The sequence below is a fragment of the Camelus bactrianus genome, chromosome 1, assembly GCF_048773025.1.
Source record: "Camelus bactrianus isolate YW-2024 breed Bactrian camel chromosome 1, ASM4877302v1, whole genome shotgun sequence".
In the NCBI taxonomy this organism is placed as follows: Eukaryota; Metazoa; Chordata; class Mammalia; order Artiodactyla; family Camelidae; genus Camelus; species Camelus bactrianus.
The window spans coordinates 28,188,071-28,209,105 of NC_133539.1; the positions used below are offsets into that span (position 1 = coordinate 28,188,071).

The window sequence follows — 21,035 nt, forward strand, 5'->3', positions numbered from 1 at the left end:
ACAAAACAAAGGCAGTAAAGCTTAAAGAAATTGGAGCCAGAGAGAGGTAGGAGCAAAGCCCACCCATGCTTCTTATAGGTTGTGTCTTTAAGCCTTTGTTTCTTTATATTTCAAAATGAATGTAATAATATCAATTCTACAAGCTCGGGAAAAGATTAAACAAGGTAACCATGTAAAAACCCTTGAACAAAACAGGTAGCAAAGATTGAACAGATGCCATGTGCCTTCTTTTTGGAACATAATACTTAAGTATAGTTAATTAGAATATCGTTACAATAATAAGGAAATTAATTAGGCCATTAAGGACCAATCGAATTATATATGTATATAATTACCTTAAGGTCAAACTAATTTATTCTTTTTTTCTTCATCTATGGCTTTTTTTCCCCCTTAAAAATGCTCCTGATTGTGAATCCATGTTTTTCTTTTTATAATTAGATATTCTTCTTCACATAGCTATAATTCATATAAAAGTGCAATACTGTAAGTTGCTTCATATTTGCTTTTGTGCTGCTTTATGGATGCAGGGGCAAGAGAATACAAAAATATACTTTGGAATTTTATAGTGAAGAGTAAAAAGGAAATTAAATAATCAAGTCAATCTGTATAATTTTCTCCTGTTTCCAAAGAAAGTGGGACATTTGGTTGGATTCATCCCTTTTTCAGGTTATCATAAACTAACTTTATGGGAAAAATGTTCAAAACTACCTTTTCCAAACATTTTATCCACCCATCCAGAAATAAAATGGTATAATTTGTAAAATGTAGATGTGATTAACACACTCTCTTTAATCCTTAAAAATAGTGAAATTGTGGAGATAAAAGATAAGAAAAATCTACATTAATTTTTAGGAAGAAATAGTCTTCTATTTAAGATGACTCATTGAAAGATACAAATAACTAACTTGTGATACAAGCTTCCTATTCATCAATTTCTGCCCACTTTACTGCTTTAGTACTTAAACCATAAATTTTTACGATCCATCTTCTAATTTGCAAGTCTTCTAACATCTTCTAAAACATGATTATAAAAAGAATTTTCAAAACAAACATTTTGATCATCAACTTATAACATACATTTATGCTTATATTAGATCAATTTCTACTTCATTTTTCCTCTACTTCAGATCCACTTTCCATTTCTGAATCTGTACTTTCTCAGATGTAAAGTAACAGGATTAGAAATGCCACCCCAGATTCTCCTCCACCTCTAATGTTCTGGGATTTTATATCTAATATGTTTACTTAATTTCCATGTTTTATATCACCAAAAAACCTCAGAACCATCATTGAACCTACAATGGAGCACAGCTTTTAAAACCAGAGAAAGTCTAAAGGAATAATTTCAATAAATATACACTTGTTGCAGTGACAGCTTATATTTGCAAAAGACTTGATTGATAAACAGAGTACTAGTGTAAATCTTGTAATTTCTAGTTTATATATTACTTAAATATCATTTTCTTAATGCAAAGTAGTATCAGTCCATCATTATGCTCTCTTAAATAAAAAAGATGAGCTTAAATTGTTATTTAATTTCTAAGTTATGTTTCAATGTTATTTTCTTTATACAAAGGAGAACTTCAGCCCATAGATCATACAGCCCTAAGTAGGGAATATAAACTCACTCTCATTTAACAAATTGTTGTTTTTTTTTTAACACAAGTATATTTCACTTGTAGATATATTTCTAGATTTCAATGTTTGACTAGAGGGTGAGCTGGAAGCACAATGTGCTCAAGGAATTTTAGAACACTCAGTCCTTTTTTTAAATTTATTTTTGAAATATGTTTTATTTATCTGGACTTACATAGGACGTTGGTACTCCAACAAGGAGTTTGAAAATGGAAATACAGGGATTCTAAACATGTGTATATCTATATACACACATACAGATTTAAAAAGCACTCTCCACTAATAAGCTTAGAGAAATCAGAACTTTTTTTTTAATACAGAGAACTACATAGTCTATATGTTAACAGTACACTTCTAAGCAAAACTACATAACAGAAGGAGGAAACTGGGGAAGCAGAAATCTTAGGGAGCTAAAACTGAAAAGAAATTACAAGCCAAATTGACGGTACATGTATTATGACAGGAAGCGGGGCCAAGTTTATACTGCTTAATAAGGGGGATCATAGAATCAGAAGCCATAGTTCCTCTGAGTATGACATTCTGCAGTCACAGATGGATCATTCTATTTATTTACAGTCACCTCACAACCCAAAAGACATCCCAGAAAAACTGAGCATGATAAAAATGACTAAATGTCAGATGGGACTAATATCTGAGAAATGTGCAAAACCAATAATCAGTATACTTCAGGGGGAATAAAAGAAGCATGTACCAGTTAGAGGAAACACACAATGGCAGATAATGGGACAAAACCGGAGACAGGATAAATGATCAAGTAACATTGCTATAAACATAAGAAAAAAAGAAAGAATGTGAAATTGTCAGCATAAGTAAGTATACGACTATGTGAAATTATTGATAATCTGATTGGAAAACCTGTCCTCATCTTTTCTTTCACTTAATTACTTAGGTTTCTGACTGCTCATAAGATACATAGCCGTTTAATAACCATGAAAACTATATGCAGATTTTTGTCAGATTCAAATATATTAGTACTTTCTATTTTGAAAAAAATTTAATAAGCTTTATATACATTTTACATATATAAACTATTTCAAATAACAACAAATAGTGGTGAAATTTCAAATAGATCTTCAGATTATAGTAAAATGAATTCAAGAAATCATTGTCTGATAGTGAATTATATGCTTGGTGAAATGCTGTTTGGTGTATTCAGATTCAGAGGCCATGCAGCAATAATTAACAAAAGGGAAACCTGCGATACCTTATTACAAGTATTTAAAAAAATAAATCTCAACTATATCATAAAAAGCACAGTTGTATTATCTTTATAGCAGATGGAAGAGGTTAATTATAAAACATTTATAATCTTTACGTGTGGAATTACAGTATTAGCATGGATCTGCATGCATGCTTAAATTATGTTGTTTAAATATAATCAGTTTTATTCCAAAGTTTTGGTTTGAAATAACAGCTATGTTACCAAATGGCAAAGCCCTACATTTCTTTTCTGGTCTTTTCTGTTTTATTAAATTATCTTCACTTTTTTAGATGATAAAGCTACTACTACTACTATAACATGCAGGTATTATGAAATAATTTGTGTATTTTATCAAAAATTATATGACTAAAACAAACAATTCATTTTGCAATGTACTTAGTTGTTGTAGAGTCCACAGGAGAATTTTTTTTTTAATGAGTTTTCTGATGTAGGAATGTAGCCTAAATATGTTGAGCAGTAGCTTGGGGATATATTCTTCTTTCTACTAGGAAACATTGGCTGACAGTGAAGGCAGAGAACACAAGTGTGGGAATGCCTTTACTTCTCATACACAAGAGGAAGAATAAATAAAATGTGCTTGAGATCAAAGTAGTATGCTAGTTTTTTAATTTTGTGCATCACATGAAAATTTTTCTTGCTGTCAGTGCTTAATATTTTAAATTTTCCTTAAATTCATTCAGTATTCTATACTTCAATACACAAAAGTGCCTTGCATTCTCAAATAAATGTGAATTAACTTACTATATTATTGTACTATTAAGTGCAAAGATGTCTGCACATTAAAAATATAATTCTATAGCACTGCAATCTAAGTGTAGGATAATCAATTTACTATCTACTCAAAATATGAATTCAATCAACTCAATATGAATTTCTATAAATCTCCATCAAAGCGAAGGAAAGGTATTAGTAAAATCCAACAGTTAAAATCCTTTGTTTGTATTTGATAATTTAGCTATTATGTAGATAAACTATAAATTATGCACAGAAGAGCAAAAAGCTGTGTGTGACCCATGGTAGGATGACAAAACTAAAGATATTCAAGAGCATGAATTAAGGGCCATTGAATTAAGTATGTATCTACATATCCAGTGGTCCGTACATGGACTAGTACACACTAGTAAAGGCATAAATGAAGAATAAAGATCATTCTTCTCTCTCTTGGGATACCAAAGTCTTCTTTTTCTTTTCTCTTTTCTTTTTCTTTAATATTTAAGGATAGCAATCATACTCCAATTATCTTGTAACTTTTGTCTACAATTATATGAGCAAGGACTTATAAAGTATTGAAAAGCTGATTATTCAGATAACAAATTCAACAATTTTCCTTACTCATAGAATCATTCATGGATGGTCATAGGGTGTTAGATACCACTATATTTTTCTATTTCCCAGAAGAAAGATGTGCAATCTCACCATTAAAATATAGAAGCTGAAATAGCACTCGCCAGAGTCCTTGAATACACGCAACGATACATGATCTCAGACATCCACGCAACAAAAATAAGAATTTAAGTATCAGCTGTATTCCAGACACAATCAAATGCACAGAGGAAACAAATAGAAACAATATATGCCTCCAATTCTTCAGTTTTAGAGAGAGAACCACTGCTCTATAATAAATTTATATATAGTATAGTTTAGAAGGGACACAAGCCTACACATTGCTATTTGACGTAACTCCTATTACAGTTATAGGAACAATGCATTGTGGAACCAAAAAGGAGAAAGCTGCTACATTATTTCTGTCTGGGGAACTCCAGAAGTATTTTATATGTGTGTGTCACTTTAAAAATATGAGTCTACCAGACAGAGAAAGAATATTCAGCCATTCTACTCAGAGAAAAATATGTGAAACGACAAGAGTTGGAAGAAGTTCCTGCATACATCCCTCCACATATACATTCAACACATATATCTTTTGAATAACTCCTTTTTGAAAAGCACTCAGCTGGCAATGGAGAAGATACAGATGCCCATCCTTTCCTCCTGGCACTGACAATCTGGTAGGGAAGACAGACACCGGATAATTGTGGAGTCTTTTTTTTTTTTTAAGGGAAAGTAGAGTATAGAAGGGGTTTCGGGTGTAGGGTATTTTGGTCAAGGGAAAGGAAATTTGGTGAGGGAGACAGGTGTATGCAGATGGTAAAAGATCTCATAAAGGATGTTAAGTTGTTTGGACTGTATTCTGCAAGCAATGGAGGGAAGTTTTTAATCCAAGAGTGGCATGACTGATGGGATATTAGAAAGGCAACACTGATAGCATGAAACAAGGAAAATACATCAAGGAGAGAATAAAAATTATGGAAAACAGGAGTCTGTCAAAGTTCCACATGGGAGATGAGGACAGCCTGAGTAAATTTACCTACAGAGGTGATGAAGAGGAGAGGGAAAGAAAAATTGGAAAAATATTTCTGAGATACAATTTAAAAGAATTAGAGATTCCCAATGTAAGAGACTTTGAGAATTTGAGAGACTGTTCCACAGATGTTACTTATATGACCTAGGGCAGGAAGAGGCGGGGACAATTAAGGCATATATACAGACTAGAAGGCAGCTACTTGGGTGGCGATGAAGGAATTCGTTTTGGAACAGGAGAAATCCTGCAGTGGAGTGGGAGTGAGGACATACAAATGAAGAGATGCAGTAAATCCTGGACAACAGAAGTTTAAAGCTGGGGAGAGAGTTCTGTGCCCGAGAAATAGGCTTGCGTATCAGCAAAATACTTACTATAGAGCAGTGGTTCTCATATCTTCTGCCCATTAGAAACACCCAAATCGTTTTTTAAAAATCGATGCTTGTTGCATATCCCCAGGGATTCTGATTTAAGTGATTTGGGGTGCAGGCTGGCTACAGGGATTAAAAAAAAAAACTCCCCAAGTGATTCTAATGTGCAGCCAAGTTGAGAACCTCTGCCAGGAAGGGACACATTTGCATGGGGTCTTTTAATGCTAAGAACCTGGATTCTGAAGTCAAACAGGAATATTTAAATTGACACTCTGCTAGTTATGCATGAAACTTCGCACATGAAAGCTACATATTCTTTATCTGCAAGACAGTGGTGATACTGTGTACTCGCTGAATTGTACGGTTATGCACCGAAAAAATATAAAGTCGCTTCTCACAATGCTGAACGAGCATCCATAAGTGTTATCATCTATAAGTACCATCATCTGTAAGTGTCATCAATTATTGTTATTAATACCACATCATCTTATTTTCCAGTATATAATGATTGAAGCCATAGAGTGAAGGAGATCACAGAGCGAGAATATGCAGATTATGAAGGGAACAGCTCCACGGGCAGAATCTGGGGAATATGCAACATTTAAGAGACATAGAGGAGGAGGAGGTAGCAAAGGAAGAGGCAGAAAGGTCAGATGTATGGAGGAGATGTAGAATACATGGTGTCTTGGCATTTATTAGATAAATTTCAAATGTCAGAGATATTTGAAGTAGGATGAAGTCTGAAGCTTGGCCATTGATTTGGCAAATTTTAAATCCATGGAGTCTAAGTGTGATCAGATTAGGGCTGTACAAATCTACCATTAGTTGAGGGGTGAAGAATTAGAGATAGACCAGGAAAGGCAAGGGGAGGGGCCTATTTCAAGGAGTTTAATTTTCAAGGGGAGGGCAGAGGATACAAGAGAATAACTTGAGAAAGAATTATGAAAACTTTGAAGGACTTTTTTGTTTTCCTAGAGTGTAAATGATTATAAACTAAGTAAAGTAGCCAGTTACTGAAAAGTCTGAAAATATACGAAACAGGAAAATCAATGAGCTTTGGCCCCAAGGAGAATGGCTTTTGTAGAAGAGAAGAAACAGTGATTTTTTTTTTTTTTTTTTTCTGAGACAGGAGTGTGTGAGCAGGTGTTACATATAACTGAAGACAGGGAGAACCCGCTGATGCTGTGGGGCTGGAGCTACTCTCTGCTGGAAATTGAACTTGCTGAAGGTGGAGATCACTTTCATTCTCTGCTGTGCCGTTCAGTGTCTAGCATCCTGTCCCACAGAGATGGGCACTTAATACATGTTTGGTGAAGTGAACTATGACTAGTTCATGCTTCTTCTGAGGGACTAAGTAATGGGAGACAAGAATGTAAAAGTCAAACAAGGACCAGCGAGAAGATGCTGTGAAGGAAGGAGCAACACAGTAGATAGTTTCCTGTCTTATTTATGTTCTCTCTTTTAAATTCTTCCTCCTTTCGGAAAAAGAGGAGAAACTTGATGGAGAAAGAATGAAAGTGAAAGAAAGAAAGATGAAAGAAAGTCTCTCGTGTGGATCTCATGTACAACATGGTGTTTATACTTAATACGATGCTACGTATTTGAAACTTGCTAAGAGAGTGAAACTTAAATGTTCTCACCACAAAGAAGAAATGGTAATTATGTGACATGGTAAAGGTGTTAACTAATGCTATGATGGTAATCATTTTGCTCTGTGTAAGTGTATCAAGTCAATATTCTATCACTTTAAACTTATTCAATGTTATATGCTAATTATTTCTCAATAAAGAATAAAATGCCTGGACTGCAGAAGGCAAGGCAATACAGTTTTGCAACAAAAACATTTTTCTGCTGCTCTGGCAGCTGTATCTAAGGCAAAATAAAGAATATGTTCACTAGGATATTAGCTATAGCTACGGATCTAGATAAAAAGTACAAATAAGCAAATTATTTTCTGATATTTTCCCTTACCCCCCCTCAACAAGCTCTTATTCTAGGAAACCACTTTAAAAGTAGTTTTTCATATACCCTCAAATTATCTCACAATGCTCAGAATGAAAGTGATTGTTTATTTTGTCTAGTTAGATTATTATGCTAATAAACAAAATCAGAATCTTCTTTCTATACTCCTGTACTTATTAATTTGAATTCAACTCAGTGGAAAAACACCTGCTATCAACAGCATCAGGCAAACGAGCATGATCGACTCAGCCCAACGTATTACCTTCATGGAAAAACAGTTTACACAGCTCATACCATTTGCATGGTACACAGATCGCCTTATCTCTGTGCAGTGCACAAAAGGCAGTAAATTTCAGGATGCTTTTTAAGTATAATAGATCATCATCCATGAAGAAGAGTTATCCATAAGATGCCAGGATAAACCTACCTAGAAAATTTAATGGTAATAGAATAGGAGGGTGAATTAAAGCAATATTATATCAGAAGGTGAATCATTATACTAAGGAAAGAAAAAAAAAAAAAAACTAAAAGAGGGAGGATAGTACTGTTTCTTTTTTTCCAGGACCAAGAGCAATCCGTGTTCTCACAATCACAACAGTAAGATCCTTCCTTGTACACATCCTGCCCCCCAAGGAGTCAGCAAAGAAGCAGATGCTCCATAATCTGCAATTCACAATATCTGCATACATTTGTGTCACTGGAGTAATCCCATTGGATCATTTAGTCTTTGATCTAGCAGTTTGCACGTTCAGGTGGCTAAGGCACTGCCTTACTGGCCACTTTGTATCAGCCCCAACACAAAGTCCTCCTGGGGCTTCACATCTACTTCACTGTATCCAGTTATGCAGTTATTTTATCCTAAAACCTCCATCATACCTCATCAACTGTCATATTCAGAAGCACAATGCTCATAGTTAAGGGTTTTTTTTTTATCCCTCTATCAAATGTGCTTGTTTAGTACAGTACATCCCACAGACCAGATGCACTGTACATATATTCATTTTCCATAAAATGTCTTTTGGCTTATTGCCTTTCTCTTTATATTAATAGACAGAGAGACTTCCATGGGGTTGTGTTTAAAATTAACATTTTAAAGGGCACTGAGAGGCCACATTGGGAGGTAAATATTTTTCTAAGGGATTAGTGTGCCCAACCAAAAATGACCTTAATAAGTATCTGTCAAAGTAATTTTGTAATATGGTAAAATAGATATAACATAAAACTTGCCATTTTAACCTTTTAAAGTATACAACTCAGTGGCATTAAATACATTTACATCGTTGTGCAATCACCATTACTATCCACTTCCAGAACTTTCTCATCATCTTAAACTGAAGGTCTATACTCATCAAACAATAACTTCCATTACTTCCTATCCCACCCCTGATCGCCACCATCCTACTTGCTGTCTCTATGAGAATTTGACTATTCTATTCCTCATATAAGTGGGATTGTACAGTATTTGTCTTTTTTTTGCATCTAACTTATGTCAATTAAGATAATGTTTTCAAGCTTCTTCCATATTGCACTATGTACCAGAATTTCATTCCTTGTTAAGGCTGAATAATATTCATTTATAGGTATACGTCACATTTTGTTTATCCCTGTATCTGTTGAGGGATATTTGGGTTGTTCTTATCTTTTGAGAATTGTGAATAATGTTGCTATGGACTGGGAGTAAAAATGACCTATTCCAGTCTCTGCTTTCAATTCTTCTGAGCATATGCCTCGAAGTGGAATTGCTGGGTCATACAATAATTCTAATTAGCTTTTTGAGGAACCATCATACTATTTTCTAGTGGCTGCATCATTTCACATTTTCACCATTGATGCACAATGGTTCCAGTTTTTCCATATCCTTGCCAACACTTGACCTTTTCTCTTTTATTTCTTTCTCTTTTTTTTTTATAATTGCCATCCTAACAGGTATTAATATAAAATTAAATTTGATATTTGAGGAAAAGTGGGTGCATTTACCTCCTGATATGAAGAAATCTAAATCTTAAGGAATGAAATTGTTACCTCTGACTCAATCCTATTTCTCATATGCCTTTGTTTTAAAGGTGACGTTTGTTATACTGTCAACTCAGGCGAGCAGGTTTTGGGTGGACAGTTAAAGAATTCACAAAAGACAAATTTTAATACTCTTTTTGGTTTCTTTAATGTTTCATACTGTCATTATCATCTTGGTCAAGTTGAGATTATCTGTTTCTTTCCAGGAAAGGCTAAAACCTATAAAGCTGCAAAATTATCCTCACCAACATAATCATAAGTATAATCCAACACAATGGCACCAAAATCCATTTTCAATGGTCCACTGAAAATCAAACCTTACTAGCATATCCTGTAGAATTCATTTATTCCTTCATTCATTTGTTCCAAATTTTACAATGAGTTTACTTTTCTCAACACTGTACAATAAATGTTTCTGCGATGATGGAAGTATTCTATAGTGGTCCTATGTGATACATTAGCCACAAGCCATATGTGGCCATTGAATATGTACATGTGACTGTTTCAATTGAAACTTTAAATAATTAAACTTTAATTAATATAATTAAATGTTCAGTTCCTCTGTCACATTTAAGTGCTCAGGAGGTACCAACAGCTAGTGCTTAGCATATTAGACACAGTAGGTTTAGATGGATACACTGAGAAATTGTTCATTATCTTTCTCTTAGTTGGTCAAAGTCTGGTCATTAAAACCAACACATAAATATTGCTTGTAATAAAAGGTAGTACAGGGGAGTGCTAGGACTTACTGAAACACAAATGAAAGAGAGATGAACTTCCTGGAGGAAAATTAGAGTAATGCTTCAAAAAGGGAGATAACAATTAAGTTATATCTTAAAGGATGATGATAACCTCATGGGTAGAAAAGAAGCAAGATGTTTTAAGTCAACTAAAAGGCAAAAGCAATGAGTTGGAAACAACATAGTGTGTTGAGGGATAGTGACACAACACCTAAGAGAAGTGAGAAAAATGGAAAGAAGTTAAGAGTATTCTGAGTCTGAGTGTGAAGGGCAATAAACTGAATAATTTAGACAAAGAGGATGAATAAGTAAGCATACATCATGAGTTTGTTCATTTCCTAAAATAGTACCTTTCCATGATTGGAGTTGTGATAAGGAACATTAATTAAAAGGAATTGAATGGTGTTGGAAAAACTGGACAGCAGCATGTAAATCTATGAAGGTAGAACACTCCCTTAAACCATACACAAAAATAAACTCAAAATGGATCAAAGACTTAAACATAAGACAAGATACAATAAACCTCCTAGAAGAAAACATAGGCAAAACATTACCTCACATACACCTCAAAAAATGTTCTCCTAGGGCAGAACACCCAAGGAATAGAAATAAAAGCAAGAATAAACAAATGGGACCGAATGAAACTTACAAGCTTTGGTACAGCAAAAGAAACTATAAACAAAACAAAACGACAACCTACAGAATGGGAGAAAATTTTTGCAAAAGATGAAACTGACAAAAGCTTGATCTCCAGAATATACAAGCAGCTCACACAACTTAATAAGAAAAAAACAAACAACCCAATCCAAAAATGGGCAGAAGACCTAAACAGCAATTCTTCAATGAAGACATACAAATGGCCAATAGGCCCATGAAAAAATGCTCAATATTACTAATTATCAGAGAAATGCAAATCAAAACTACGATGAGGTATCACCTCACACCAGTCAGAATGGCCATCATTCAAAAGTTCACAAATGACAAATGCTGGAGAGGCTATGGAGAAAAGGGAACCATCCTATACTGCTGGTGGGAATGTAGTTTGGTGCAGCCACTGTGGAAAACAGTCTGGAGATTCCTCAAAAGACTAATAATAGACTTACCATATGACCCAGTAATCCCACTCCTGGGCATATATCCAGAAAGAACCCTACTTCAAAAAGACACCTGCACCCCAATGTTCATAGCAGCACTATTTACAATAGCCAAGACATGGAAACAGCCTAAATGTCCATTGACAGATGACTGGATAAAGAAGAGGTGGTATATTTATACAATGGAATGCTATTCAGCCATAAAAAATGACAACATAACGCCATTTGCAGCAACATGGATGTCCCTGGAGAATGTCATTCTAAGTGAAGTAAGCCAGAAAGGAAAATAAAAATACCATATGAGATTACTCATATGTGGAATCTAAAAACAAAAAAAGAAAGAAAGAAAGAAAGAAAAGAAAAAGACTCATGGACATAAATACAAACTTGTGGTTGTCAGTGGGGAAGGGGGTGGGAAGGGACAGATTGGGAGTCTGAAATTTGTCAATACTGACAGGTATATATAGAATAGATAAACAAGATTCTACAAGATAAACAAGATCTTGTGGTAGCTCATGGTGAAAAAGCTTGCAACAATGAATATACGTATGTTCATGTATAACTAGAAAATTGTGTTCTACACTGGAAATTGACACAACATTGTAAACTGACTATAGCTCAATAAAATAAAATTTTTAAAAAAAGGAATTGAAATTAATAATAGCCTGGGTGTAATTTGTATTTGTTGTACAGGTCTTTTTTCATTATAATTTTAACCTGTTTGCAGGGAAGCTTATAAATACAAGATTCTCTTATTGGCTAAGGCAGGCCATTCTTAAACTCTCTTAAATCACTACCCAATGCTCAAATAATCCAAGACTTGATTGGCACAAACCGTGTTTGTTTGGTGTCTTGTTGTTCATTGCAGAATAAACTCCTACAGTGAGTCATGTTTCTTCCTTTGATCTTTGTAAGTTCATTTCTAAAGTTTGCCTTTGCTAGAGTCTACAGATAAGGAAAATGTGTCTTTGGGATATTCATTAATATTCTCCATAAAGAACTAAAACTAAAGTAAATGATTATAGGCATAGCTAAAGGCTCATTAGACATGAACAATTCCCATACCATTTGAAGAGATTATACATTTTGTCATAAAAGGCATTGGCCTATAACTCTGGATGAATGTAAACCTATTTTGGTTGAAATCTTAATTAATGCTTTTCATTCTGGTTCATTAACACTGTGATGATTCACTAAGATGATGGTCCACATACCAACCTGGCAGAAATTACCAGAAAAATGCATCTCAAATGAGGACAGATGCCAAGTAGTCTTATAGGCAAAAAGCAATTAAACCACATATGGAACATTTATATATGATAGTCATATTTCTTAGCATATGAAAACTAAAATCAATTCCAGGCAGATCAAAGACCTGAATGTAAAAAGCAAAATTTAAGAACTTTTATGAAAAAACATGAGAATATCTTATGACTTCACCATAGGGAATGATTTCCAAAACAAGATGTAAGAAGGAGAAGCTATAATGAAAAATTTGAAACACAGCAGTTTTTTTTAATAAAAGACACATATTTTAAAAAGAAAAAGATAAGATATAGCCTAAGGAAAAATATTTGCAAATATTTGCAAAAATGAATTAGAAAATATTTGCAAATGATGAGGCTAACAAAGGTTTAATTTCCAGAATATATAAACAGCTCATACTTAACAAGAAAAAACAAACAACCCAGTCCAAAAATGGGCAGAAGACCTAAACAAGCAATTCTCCAGTGAAGACATACAAATGGCCAATAGGCACATGAAAAAATGCTTAATATCACTAATTATCAGAGAAATGCAAATCAAAACTACAATGAGGTATCACCTCACACCAGTCAGAATGGCCATCATTAAAATGTCCACAAATGATAAATGCTGGAGAGGGTGTGGAGAAAAGGGGACCCTCCTACACTGTTGGTGGCAATGAAGTTTGGTGCAGCCATTATGGAAAACAGTATGGAGATTCCCCAAAAGACTAAAAATAAACTTACCCTATGATCCAACAATCCCACTCTTGGGCATATACCCAGAGGGAACTCTAATTCAAAAAGATACATGTACCCCAATGTTCATAGCAGCATTATGTATTGTAGCAGCACTATGTATCGTAGCAGCACCATACACAGTAGCCAAGACGTGGAAACAACCTAAATGTCCATCAACAGATGACTGGATAAAGCAATTGTGGTATATTTATACAATGGAATACTACTCAGCCATAAAAAAGAATAAAATAATGCCATTTGCAGCAACATGAATGGACCTAGAGCTCGTCATTCTAAGTGAAGTAAGCCAGAAAAATAAAGCTAAATATCATATATCACTCATTCGTGAAATCTAAAAAAAAGAAAAAAAGAAGACACTAATGAAATTATCTACAAAATAGAAACAGACTCGCAGACATAGTAAACAATATTATGGTTACCAGGGAAAAGGTTAAAATTTAGATAAATATTTCAGTTATTTAATACAATACTATATATGATTGAAGAGTGTACATAAACATGGTAAAATCAACAGGAAATGCATGGGAATCATAATAGAAAATTTACAACACTGGTTACCTCCTAGAGGGAGATGCAATCTGAAAAAGTACATGGAGAGCTTCAATTCTATGCTTAATATGTACTTACTTAATCTGGGTGGTTGTTTTCAGACATTTGTTTCACTATTTTCTCTGTCTTTGCCCAATAAACATGTCGTAATAATAAAAAGTCAGAATCATTAAAAGCCCCAGCTACTCCACACAGCAGCACTTAGACTCTAAAGGCCATCTTAGGAACATGATTATCGAAATTCTGCTCTTGACAAGTGTGCCTTTCCTATTCAGGCCTCTTTTATTTCAGTAAGAATGAATCGCATGATTTAACTTGGCTATACTCTGTGATCAGCTCTTACTTTAAAGCACAGTAATCCAAGAGGCCATCCTCACAGCTCTCAGTAAGATCTAAAATGTTGTGCTCATGGCTCCTCCCTCAACTGCCAGTCAGCCTCCACATTGAATTGACCTGGCTGAGCTGAGGAATAACCATCGTGGTAAACTCCAAGTGCCTGTTTACACCTGGAATGCTTGCTGACATACAGATTCCAGAATCTTACTCCCACCCTGCAATGCACTAAATCTGGTGGGGGAAGGGAGTTTAGGGAGTGGCATCTGAAGTGTTACTTTTGTTGATTTGGAGGTTTCCTTGGTTCAATGGCCAAAATTTGAGAAATACTGCTTCAAGGAATTCAGTCTCAGGGTGGAAACGAATAAATGAATGCGATGGAATTTTGGAGATATTATTAAGAAAGGATAAGAAAGAGACATATTTAAATCTATTTGCCTAGTATGGAAGTCTTCACAGAAGAGGCAACAACTATTTTGTATTTTCAAAAATAACCCAAGGATCAAGAAAGTGAAAACCATTCTGGGCAGAAGTTCTAACATAAACAAAAACAGAGAGTAATGAAATAGCCTGAGTGTTTGAGAAAATATAAATTGATTTTCACATTAATTGATAAAGCTGAAGACTGAAGAGAGGAATTCTGGGTCCAGATGAGAGAGGACCTTGAGTAATATGACAAGGAGTTTGGACTTCATCATTTGGGCTCTAGTCAGATGATTCTGCAGACATAATGCACACGAATTCAAGTGGAGCAAGAACGGAGGTGAAGTGATAGCTTAGAAGGCTGATCCTAAGAAACATGGGTGGGAATTAGGGGTGAGTCTGTCTGTAGGAAGATGAGGCTAGATTCAATGAAATAACATAAAATCTTAATTCCTTGTTTTTTTTCATTGCTTGAATGTAATGGATGAGGCAGAAGGATACATCAAAGATGAATTTGTCTGGATGCATAATGTGCTATTTATGACTTGGAAATCCAAGTAAAAGAGCAAGTTTGGCAGGAAGGATAATGCATGTGGCTTCAAATGGTTTCTTTTACTATACTTTCCTTTAAAATATTTGTCATCCATCTCTATGTGGAGATGCCAAGTAGTCCCTTGGCAATAGAAATGTGATAATCAGGAGCAATATATGGACTAAAGATATAAAATTTGGATACCATTATTGAAATAGATAATTATAATTGACAGATAATTTATATAAAATATATGATTTAAATAAAACTCAAATAAGATGGCAGACATTATAACTGGTTGGAAATTTCTGAGATGTGTAAAAACTATGAGAGTTAGAATAAACAGAAATTTCATGGTGGAGGCATAACGTGAACCTCCCCAGACTAGTGGATTGGGATTGGCCAAGAGAAGGGGAGACTCTTCCAGATCACAGAAGCCAGGTGTTCAGAAATGTGAAGGTGGAGGTATACAATTTTGAGCCCAAAATGACATGATGGATTATTCTCAGACTGCTTGGTCATATTTGTCCATGCTTTAAAGCGAATGTTAAAGGTTCTGTTTCATCCCTCTTCTCTGACCTCAAAAGAGGATGATACAGTTGGGGTGGGGGTTACAGGTGGAGCTTTCTGACTAAAGAAATTATGGCTATGCCATCCTTGGAAAGTTACTGTTTATGGAAGGTCAGTCTGGGGAAAATCTAAAGAATGGTTTGAGTGTGAAAAGGACATTTAGGAGAGTTAGAAATTATGACTGCTGAAACAAAATTCAAAAAATTATATTTTTTTATTTAAAAATGAGGGAACAATAATTGGCCCATGGCATGCAGGAAAAGCATACACTATATCACGAAAAGGAGTTTCCAATAGTGAATCCACCCCTTATTTGCTGAATTGTTATGTATATTTTGATTAATCTCTCTGAGATTCAGTCTCTTCATAAGCTAAAGAAATCTAATAAAGTCTATTTCAAAAGCGTAGTGTGAGGATTGAATGAAATATCTTTTGTAACTGGAGTGCCTAACACTGTGTCCACAGTTTTCCCCAGTTACTCTTCTAGGAGCTTTATTTTCTATAGAATTAGGATAATTGGCTGGTCTATATAGCACCAATATATTTTAGGTATAAACATGAATGCATCAACAATATTATTGCTCACTTAATTCAACAGCACGTTTAGAGAGAGAAATGATCACGTGACCAGGTCATAATTCTAGGCTACTATATGGTATTAGAGTATTTTTAGAACCCACAGATCTCAGAGAAAAAGAAAAATCAGTTGAGTTTTCTGGGTGATAAGGAGGAGCTCATTCTCTAGTGGAATGGATGGAACCTCACCTCAAGTTACATTTCAAATGGTGCATTGCACCTGTTCATTTATCAAGCTGCCACGGGCTTGCTTTGCTGTCTTGCTTTTTTTTTTTTTTTTTCTTTTCTTTTAAAATTCACATCTTTGCAGTCTCGAGTTGCTCAGCCTCATAATGAAAGCAACATATTAAACCTTGCTTAAATGAAAATAGCTCCTAATATATTAAAGCATAGATGATGCCAAAAGGTGATATCTCACAGCTGAATATAACATTAGTTTCCAAATAATTGCATGCAAGTGTATAGCTTCCCTTTCATTTCTGATCAATGTTATTTGGATTTGAATTGACTCTATTATATCATAATATAATGGCAATTATATAGACCAATACAATTCTCTTTGGAGAGATATGAGGATATTTTTCTTTATTTTATACAAAGAGAAGAGAAAGTCAGCTTTAAACCTATAGGACTCTCGGGGCAGTTGTCAGTCTCCCCTCATCCCACACTCAGAACTGCGCTGCATCACTGAAAATCATTAAGCCTTTGCAAGATACAGCCTAGAAGATGGTAACACTGGTTCAAGGACAGGGGAAGGGAACGGAAGTAAAAGGAAGTAAGCGGGAAAATATAGCAAGCGTGTGATTAACAGCTGTTTTCTGGAGCAAGCCTCCATTCGGGATCCACAGCTGTGTCATTGTACTTCAGTTCTGCAGATCATACAGGGATAAATTGGAAAATGTATGGAGCAAAAAGATATGTGGAGAAAGGTTAAAGGAAGCCCCAAATCCATGGCAACAATATTAGGTGAATGCCCTCACTCCTTACTCAGTTTTACCCATTCCCTCTCTTATGGGAAGAAGCTAGATGCCCAAGAAACAAACAAAGTCCTGCTACTAACTGGATATTTGTTCTGGGTTGCTGCTGTTGATGATTTTGTTTTTGGGGTTTTTTTTTGTTTTCCTTTTTTGAAAGAAAAGGAGAGGGCTGATGGAACACCAACCTACCTACCCTTTAATAACCTCCTGTAATAAAATCAACATGCTTCATGCCTTCCAGCATGCTTTCAAAAGAGCTACCTGTTCTTTCTCAAGATATAGAAGAGATACAGAGATTGGGGAGGAAAACTGAGCCTTTCAAAATACTAGGTCCTAGGAGCATCCAATTTGGGCCTGAAAGCTTAGCTGCCAGGCTTCTAATTGGATGCCTAATATATGGGTGGATTCTCACAATATTTTTTAGTATTACATCTTAGTTCCCAAACAACTACAATGAAGGACACACATGTAATGCAATGACATTATCGTCCATGTGTTCAGAGTTGTGTATTTCCTCTGAAAGATCCCCTACAAGCAACCAACATCCCCGTGTGGACCATTCCAGAATCTATGCTCCTTCTTCCAAGTGCTCAGCGGGGGTTGATAATCCACCTCCAAATTAAACAGTCTCCCGCCACTACTTGGAAATACACAAACCATTCTCTTCACAGCCCTTTGTAACACACAGCCTGATAAAATCACTTAAAAGAAACAGGACAGATGACCCAGAGGAGTTTACAAGGTCAGGTCGTTCCCTGGTGGGGGCGTGAAAGGGTGGGAGGTGCTGAGGTCAGGGTTAAATGACACTGCCAAATGAACCCCCACCCCCACCCCTGCCCTGCCCTCTCCTTCCTTCATCTCTAGAAGGAGTCTCCAGTGAGCTCCTGCTTCTGGAAGCCTGCCCCTTCCCTGCCACGGAGAGATTAGGAAGCGCATTTCAAAGCCGCATCTAAAGCAGTCCACTTAAAAGAGCGAAGAAAAGCCTGGCCAATGACCAAAATCGGCCCAAATCACTTGCTACCTTTCTCCTCTTTGCAGCCTCATTAGCGTTTCCCTCCTTTCCTCTTCGTCCTCTTTCCCCTTCTGGTTCGGGTCCTTGAGGACGTGTGGCGTGCACCCTAGGGATGTGGGGGTAGCTGCAGCAGCTCTGACCTGAGGCTGGAATGAGATGCTTTAGCATTTCGTCGGCCTATCCCACCTGTCTGCCTCCAGCACAGTAGTCCCTAGAAGGGTACCCCGGGACCTCTGCGGCCAGGTGTGCGCGTCCTGCGCTGGCCCCTCGAGGACCTCTCGGCGCGTGGCTGGGCGCTTGCGGGTTCCGCAGGGCTCCCACGCCCGCCGGAGCGGCAGCCGGCTGCGGCAGCGGACTTGCCCGCCGGGCTCCGCCTGCCTCTCCCCATTGTGTCCGCAGCGCTGCGGGGCTGAACCGCGCGCGCCGCCGCAACCGCGCCAACTCCCGAGCTCCAGGCGGGAGGAGCCCGGGAGGGAAGAGGGTGCAGGGAGAAGGAGCGAGAAGGGACCCCAGAAGGGCACAGCGTTTCATCAATAATACAGAGGCGCCTGGACCTCCCTGCAATACGTTTCCCAGTTAAACGCCACCAACTGGAGAGCTTCCTGGCACGTCCCACGCGTGTGGTTTTTTGTATGTGAAAGATGGGACGCACCTTGTTCATTCATCTATCTTTGCTCTCTTCCTCTTGTCTCCCTCAGAAAAAGGACCCCCAATCTTGGCTTGAAATCTCCACCTTCTCCACATCAGCATTCCATTTCCAAGCAAAAAGCTGTAGGTTGGAAACGCAGGTCTTTAAAGACCTCCGTACATGTTACGAAGAGTTTACCAAAATTCATCTAGTAATGCTGATTTTCAAAGCCCCCATTCTCATCCTCCTTCTTGGAGAATGCTTTCAAAGTTTGGAAGCTCAAATGGCCTGGGACCTGGTGATTTCCGCTCAGTCCCCATCATGAAACGCGGTGCGGTCAGACACCGAGATTACGCGGCAAAGTTCCCCGAGCGCCAACCCGGCAGGCCCCTGATGCTAGGAGCATCCTAAGAAGCAGTTCTGCTGTTTGTTGCCAGGAAGCCCAAATGCGCGACATAACCTCCCCAAACAAGGATTAACCCAACCATATACAACAGACACAAATCCCAGAAACTTCTTTGTGAAGCAGATCCAGCCCACACAGAAGGGACAGTCAGCATAACTTGTAAGGAAAGAAACAAACGTCTCATCCCTGCAGGGAAACTTGTTGAATCCCGCCCGAGCGTACGACTGCAATTTCCGATTTAGCCTGAAGGTTTTTGATTCTACCCCCCAAATACCCCGGTGCACCAGTCACAATTTCAGGACAAGCTGCAGAGTCCTTTGCGCACCCATTCTGCACTCCAGCCTCCCCCGATATCAAACCGAGCTTATCACGTTAGACAATTCCAAAACTGGCTGTCGCTTCCTCTGCCATCATTCGGGAGACTTACCCTTTGATAAGACTGTTCTCAGCAATCTGGCGGCTCGGTGGTGCTGGCGCAGCCCTCCCAACTTTGCTGGGCACGGAGACCTTCCCGAGTTTAACCAAGCAAAAAGCTGCCTGCGAATTACAAATTAAGTGTGGGAAATAGGGAGACAGCGAAGTCGCGTTTCTTCTCAGTAACAGCACCCTGGAAAAATCCAATCCTTCTTCAGTAGAGAATTCTTTCGAACCCGTTATCTGGATTACTATTAATGCGCAGAGCAGAGGGCACTGCATGCAAATAGGTCCGAGTGCGCCCTTCCATTGGCGGCTGTGGAAGCCCCTGGGTCCTACTGCTCAGGTCCTAAACTACACAGCAGCACCACTCACGCAGCTTCGGGGCGCGGAGGGGAAAACGCATTTAATTGATTCGTTACCTCTGGTATTGTAATGCCTGCTGCGATGTTTAACGGAGAAAAAAAACCTCGCATTTAAACTCATGTCATGTGATCTATCATTTCATACTTGCTTTTAATTGTCTGTGTGGAGTGGCTTTGAACATACAAAGGCTTTTTAAAAGAACGTTTTCTGAGGAAAATTCACGCAGATACATTTGGCAGGAAAATCCTCTTTTTGCTCTCTGGTAGGTATTATTCGGATGTATATACAGGAACTATTTATATAGTCAGATATAAATATAAAGGTCAGTTCTGCCTTTTACTTATATGAAATAACATCTAATTTTACGAAAATGCATGGCTACTCAAAATAACTTAAATGGGTTAAAATGGTAGAAGCTAAAATATGAATGGTAAGATATATGGGATATATTTTCTGAACACTGCTGAAAAATGCCATCAATAACAAGGCCGTGGACATCATTTCTTTATTTTGCAAAATAAGAAATTCAGAACTATTTTATTAGTGAGTATTGACACAAAAATATAAATCAACATAAAAATCTTGATAATGTCACAATATGTCAAGCATTCACTATTAATTGCCACATTTTCTTTTATAGTTTCTCTCTTCGCAAGCCCATTAGTAATGCAAATTGGCACAAGGAGATTTAAAGTGAGGCAGGCCTGGGGTGACTGGCAATTTGAAATGTTGTAACATTGTGCAAAAACACTCCAGTACATCATCATTAAAGGTAGCTATCTTAAAAATTAGAATATTAATAGCTGAATCTCAATATATATGAATTTAA

General features: G+C 36.9%; 1 protein-coding gene across 4 annotated transcripts in view; it reads right to left on the minus strand.

Moving 5' to 3' along the window:
- The window catches only part of ROBO1 (roundabout guidance receptor 1), a 1,017,320-nt gene extending 997,285 nt beyond the window's left edge, over positions 1 to 20,035 (minus strand). For 3 of the 4 annotated variants that reach the window (XM_074361430.1, XM_074361424.1, XM_074361421.1), the window contains exon 1: positions 19,854 to 20,034. The gene's annotated coding sequence lies outside the window, so the exon portion shown is untranslated. Of the gene's footprint in view, positions 1 to 19,853 lie in introns of all 4 variants that reach the window. The other variant, XM_074361428.1, reaches the window with a different exon arrangement.
- Between the last annotated feature and the right edge of the window lie 1,000 nt (positions 20,036 to 21,035).